The sequence below is a fragment of the Humulus lupulus genome, chromosome 4 (assembly GCF_963169125.1).
Source record: "Humulus lupulus chromosome 4, drHumLupu1.1, whole genome shotgun sequence".
Taxonomy (NCBI): domain Eukaryota; kingdom Viridiplantae; phylum Streptophyta; class Magnoliopsida; order Rosales; family Cannabaceae; genus Humulus; species Humulus lupulus.
This window is the reverse complement of record NC_084796.1, coordinates 193,189,022-193,195,808: the sequence shown is the minus strand read 5'-3', so window position 1 is coordinate 193,195,808 and position 6,787 is coordinate 193,189,022. Positions and strand designations below refer to the sequence as shown.

The following is a 6,787-nucleotide window of genomic DNA, read 5'->3' as shown; positions in this document are numbered from 1 at the left end:
TTGATAACACTTCTGAAAATGCTAACATAGCCTCTGTTATTAAAAGTCCTGTCTTTTCTATAACAGTATTCGAATGTTATGTTCGATGCTATCTTAAACTATTCAATAACACATTTTTAGTTGCTATAATATTCAAATAATAACATTTAGTTAGAATATTTGGTTATAAATTTGACGTTTAATCTTATACTTTTTGCATAACACTTTTCCACTGTTACATTTGATTATTTTGATAGCGTTTTTAGTTTCTTATATTATATAAATCATAACGATTTGTTACGCTTATAATATGTTTCTAAATCATAACATATTAAAAGTCTATTAATAAAATTTTGTTACTTTAGTGTGGATAATATATTTTAAATTTTATTTTGATAAGTATACTTATAAGGTTTTTTTAATTAAAAGATTTTCATTATTGTATTTTGATAAAAAAAAAATCAAAATTAATCATAAAATATAATTCTCAATAGATTGATAAACCATAAGTATTACATTAAACAATAACTAATTCAAACCATGAATGTGTCTACTTCATGAGATCTTAGTTCTAACTTAAGTTTGAAAGCATAACATAATAAAGTTTTATAATCTTGAACATTTTTTACTTCAAAAATGAAAAACAAAAACATTACAAGATACACAAAAGTAAATCATGCATGAAACTTGCTCCATCCTTCAATTCATCATCCTTTGTGCACTTGTCTTTATTGTGAGTCCATATGCTTAGCTACAACAAAATTTAAATAATTAATGCTTTAACTTAAAGTTAATAGTAAACTAAAAGAGTACATAAAACAAGTTGATTCATTATGCTCTTGTTTCCATTGTGACATCGGCTTTCTCAACTACATAAGAAATTAAATGATTAATGCTCAAACTCATACCTGATAGTGAACTGTAAAATAGAACAAATAGAACTACTAAAAAAAATGAAGCAACAATTGTCATGGATGGTTTCCCTTGATTGCATGATAATTATCATGAGTGCCTAATTTCATAGAGAATATGAAAAGATTCCAAGACTTAAAGTTGCCAATATGCAGTGGTTTGGCAATCAATGGCATTTCAATAGAGATGTCTACTTGATAAAAATTATAGAATGATTACAAATTATGAACTTAGATACCAAAGAAGAAATATCTATTTCCAATAAGATACTAGTGATGAAAACCTATATTTCTCGATAGTAGTGCTTTGGAAAAATATCATAAGATAAATTTGATAAAAAAAATAGAACATCACAGGCCAGCTTACCTTTGAGGCGGGAGGCAACACTGCTGTTTGACATATAGGGGTAAACTAAGAGCCTCTTAGAGGCCGTCATACAAAACCCGTAAAGCCAAAGAAGGTTCCTGTGAACTGCCAGGCTGATCATCTCAACTTCAGTTTGGAATTGAATCTTACCACCAATGGCATTACCATCTTTAAGCCTTTTAACTACTGCTACTGTACCGTCTTTTAGACATCCTTTGTAGACATTTCCAAAACCACATTTTCCAACCAATTACTTGCTGCTGAAGTTGTTTGTTACCATCTGATGCTCTCTAAATTGAAATCTCCTCAGGTTTCCAAGGCAAACCTCCTCATGATGTTGCTCTGAAATTTTTAAAGCCTATAACTGTTATTCTCTTCTTCTTCTGTTTCTTTTTTAATGATATTGCTTAAAAAAATGAGTTAGGCTTACTAACCGTTGACTTCAAAGAAAATTTGATGGTTGTGTCTGTACCTCCACCAAAGAAGGAAACCAAACCCAAGAATTAGTAGACAAATGCAGCCTAGGCTTGAAGCAAAGACTAAAGCAGTTTTATGGTTTTTGGGTCTCCTAGCAGTTTGAGCATCTTCAAAAGTGGCATAAAGAAGCAAATTAGAGCAGTTGTAACATGTTATTTAATGATAATCTCTCAAATATTCTTTCTTAATAACAACAACAACAGCAACAATTACAATATAGAAAATGACTTACTTGAGGTCTTGGCAGGCAACCTTGGTGCTGGACCACTTAGATTGTTGTATGACAGGTCCCTAGACCATTAAAAAAAATCCCATAAAACCTTTTTATAAACTATTCAACTTGTGATGGAGCCTTGATAACAAGTAGTATTAAAATCCTAAAAGTTGAAAAGAATTGCAGGAAGGCAAGTTGTGTCATGTTAGCCAAAGATGCAGGAATTGCTCCACTCAAAGTGTTATTGTCCAGTCGCCTGATCTAGTTCCAAATCATGTAATTACCATCAAGCTTAACATGAAAATGTTTAACTCAAAATTAATCAACAGAGTTTACATACAGGTATTGAATACTCTTTAAGTGTGATAAAGTGTTGGGAATTTGACTATTGAAGTTGTTATTGGAAAGATCAAGTGTGTCAAGCTTTTGGAGCCTCCCAATCTCAGTGGGGATAGGACTTGTTATATTATTGCTCTGTAATAGTCTGTAGACAGAGAAATAATAATAATAAACAAATAAATAAAGGGTCAGTAGCAAACAAATTATGAAGACTAACAAAATGAGAATGACAACACTGGTTTTTCCACTTACACACTCCGGAGATTTGTTAAGTTGCCTATACTTGCAGAAAGGATGCCTGATAAGTTCTAGCTTGGAGTTCCTCTATAGCACCAAAAACCATTCCCAACTACTTAGAAAAAATCTTAAAGTTTCAAGTCTCAAATTTGTTTGTGACATATAAGCTCAAATTTTGCCGATATAAGCTAAAATTTGGTGTTTTTCACCATGAATTTACTTACAGACTAATGACCAAACCATCAAGAGAGTAAGTGACCATATTCCAACTGCATGGATCCTTAAACAAGTTCTTAATGTCCATCAAAGCTTGAACTGCAAATTTTTTTTGTAGAGAAAAAGATAGATTACTTCATCTGTAAATTTCTTCATATACAAAGCAGACATAAAAAAAATGCTCATAAAACTCTACGTACCTTCATAGTTAACCCCTTTGGAAGAAAGCACACCATTTGTGTAATCCAACAAGAATGAAAAGGCAATGAAGAAGAAAGCAACAACATACTTTATATTGATAGTTTCCATTTGATACATGAAAGTTGAGAGAAACCAGAGATACCCAAATGGCAAAGCCAGCCTCTTTGTAATGTAGTAGTAGTAAGTAAGGAGCTGGTAGAAATAATTTGAAAAGTTCAATACAACTAAACTTCCGACTCAATTTATCCAAAAATAAGTTTTTTTCAATTGGGCATATCTTATTTTTTTTAAGTACTAATAACATCATATCAAAGAGTACAGTTCGTCATGCTTCCTAAACCAGAATTGCACTCACTCACTCACAGCCTAGTGTCAGAACCTTAAACCAATAAACTGAAGATTTGTTAGTAAAAGAAAATAATAAAAGAGTTAAAAGAGAACCAAACATGCCTGCCACCAATTAAGAAAAGAAAATGGAAAAAGAATATATAAAAAGCCAAGAGAAGCGAGCCACATTAATAAATAAACAAAAAGTGTTAGGCAATTTAAAAAGATTATTGTAAAAGCAATTCCATCAATCATGCATTGGTTTAGAAAAAGATAAAAATAAAAAAGGCATATCTGTTAGGGAATTTTTCTTTTTTCATTTTCTGATTATAAAATTTTAAAGCTTTAGTGAAGCATTACCTGTTAAGCATTGTGATAAATATTTTGACTACTTATTATAGAAAAAATATTTTGTCACTAATTTTTTTAACGAATAAATTAATAATGTTAACATGGGTATGCCTACAAAAATAGACATAATCAGATGACAATATATCTTCTTATACAAATTTTCTAGCCACTTTACATTGAGAACGAATTCAAGGGAGTGTAAATCAGAGATTTAAATAAGCATAATGAAATACCCATGAGCAACCTCAATATTCAAATTCCGAACCCCAAATCATATCTGACTTTCACAAAGACACGGAAACAACTTCAATCTACAAACCCCAAATTGTATCTGATTTTGGGATGTAGAATTTGGATTAGAAAGATAGAGCGAGAGAGAGTTACTGAGTGTGAGAGAGAAACAGAGGAGGCGTGGAGGGTTATTAGGGATTCAACCTTAGAGATTAGGGATGCTAATTTTTTCTTTTGCTTTTGTCTTTCATTTGGCGCCTAAGTGTATTTCATTTACCGCCTAATATTTTATTTTAGCCGTGTCTTTTTCTATTAGCATGCGAAAATATCACTTTTTAAAATATGTGATATTTTAATGTAATATATGAGCATAATTGCTAACAAGAACTATACATCAAAGAGTAGCTCACTTATTTCAAACATACTTTTGAGTAACTTAATTCATACCAAGAACCATACATAGTTTTCTTATTCTATTTTTAAAATTTAAGTAACAGTTTTTTTTAGTTTATTGCTGATTATATAGTGTTTCTAATGTGTTGTTATGCACATGGTGACTAATTTTTGCTTAAACCAATAAGATAACTATAGAAAAATCTTTTTTAAGGGCTTTTGGTTATTCTAATGTTAAAAGAATTATTTGACAATGCTTAACTTGTACAAAACTAGAAGAGACTACAAGCACTAAAACATCAAATTAGGCTCTATGTCTAACATTAGAGGCTCTTAAAATATTCATCAAGATTTACCATTTTCACAAGTCTATAATATCCATATAAATATAAACGCATAAATTATACATAAATAAAACTGTCAAATAGAAATATGAATAAAAAAACTTAATAAAATATAAAAACCAAAAAACTAACTAGAGACACAACAACAATTGAATCAAAAACTTGAAATTGGTTTTAGAAGTTTTCATCTCATATATGTTTACAAATCCAGTGTGTATCTAATAGCCAATTCCTACAAACTGCTACCTTGTAAACTATTACTTGTTTATGTATTGATTAACAACAAAAATAATAAAAAATGACTTGTAGGAGCAAGTTCTCTTATAACATTTAAAAACAAAAATAATGTAAAATATTAATATTAAAATACAGAAGAGAAAAAACACAGATAACTCTATGGAGATTTAAAGAGTATCTCTACGCAATATAATTCCTCATAATTGCCATTAATAGTGAAAAAAAAAACAAAGCAATGTAGGATTCAATCACATTGTAATCAGACTGATCAAAGAAATACCTTACAAAAGGATTTAACTATTCCATTAAACATGTATAACTGCAACAAGAAAAGCCACAAGTAAATCAGTCGAATTCAAGGTCTCCAAAGACTCAACTACTTGATCATTTGGAAACAAAAGAAATACCTTATCACAATTCATAGTGGAAAGCATTAAAAAATGAAAGGCGTAGAAACTAAATCATGGGTCTCAACAAAGTTTACACACTTGGGTAATGGAACTAGACCCCCTTTCTTTCTTTTTGATAAAACAAAAAATAATTCTCACTTGATTTATTCTATTCTTATTTTGTTATATGTTTTGGTAAATGTCTAATATTGGGCTTTCTTCTGGTGTTAGACTTGGTCTTGGTATCAAAATATTTAATTATGAATTAAATCCATAAATGTTACTCAGTTGAAAAGACTTGCTGCTACTCTTTGCATAAAGTCACTCACCAAATGACGGCCTAACATCACCAAGGAAGTAGAAAAAAGCCGGTTTAATGACAAACCATATATATGTATGCATATCAACCTAATATTCTATGAAATAGCGATTAAAATTTCCTCTCTATTACTGAGCAATAGCGAGGATAATTGAAAACCATTAATGAAGTTTTACCACAAATATAGTATAGATTCTTACTTTTCAAATTCTAACAAATTTTTCCATGCCATCCGTTGCACTTCTTCCTACAATAACAAGAGAAGTAAAAAATAAATTAAAATTTACAAGTTTAGTTACACATTCAAGTAAAAGCTTCTTAAAAAATGGTACTTCCATTTTTCTTGTTTAAATATAAAAAGGAGTTAGGTTAAAAGAAACAATGTCACAAGTAGAGTAAAACCCACTACAAGTTGTACTAAACAACCCACCTATGCACTCAAGTTGCCATACAATTACAACTTAGTTTCAAATATCAAATACCAGTGCTAGATCACAAGTTTTTACCCAAGTGAACCATGCATGTTTGGAAAATGAGAAAAGGATAAACAACAAAAGACCAGTGCTAAAAAAAGCACACTACAATAGAAAAGCAGAAAATTACCTTGTGCGAGCCAGTTGGTGGTACAACAAGCATATTCCAATCAATTTCGTCAATATATTTCTTGCGCTCCCTATAGACAGCCCTAGAACTATTAAATTTGGGTTGATATTCAGATATCAGTCCTTTTTCCTGGTCCATACGAAAATATCAAAATATCAAATCTGTCATCTAAAATATAATAAGATAGAATTTAGAAAATACAAATACAAACTCAAGTGTTTGGGTGTGTGTTGTGTCTAAGAGGAGTTGCACTAATCTAACAAATGGGTAACTACTAATTGATTCTTCAGGAAAAAAAAATCATGAATACATATATAAACAAGTAGATCTATCCAACAACACTGATATAGAACAGAACATATATGTAGTAGAAACAAACAAATTACTAGTTGTTAAAGATATATTACAGAGAGATGGTGTAGCTAGTGATAGTATTCATGGTTAAAGAAACAGTTTATAACTATCATTAATGCATCTCAGTTGATAAGAACATCATTTAAAATTTACATATACAACATGAAAGCAACCATAGTTCACTAATCACTACGATTCAAAAAACATACCAAAGTGGAACTTGAAGACAATTCAATAAACAACGGCTAAATATTTGTTTTGTAGCATCATCATTATTTACAGCCATGTGTGACTCCAC

General features: G+C 30.3%; 1 long non-coding RNA gene across 1 annotated transcript; it reads right to left on the bottom strand.

Annotated features, from left to right (window-relative positions):
• Positions 1–453: 453 nt before the first annotated feature.
• Positions 454–1,454, bottom strand: LOC133829345 (uncharacterized). The gene is made up of 2 exons (XR_009891703.1): positions 1,258–1,454; positions 454–730 (listed from the first exon to the last, which is right to left on the bottom strand). It is a non-coding gene; the product is annotated as an uncharacterized LOC133829345 (long non-coding RNA).
• Positions 1,455–6,787: the final 5,333 nt, after the last annotated feature.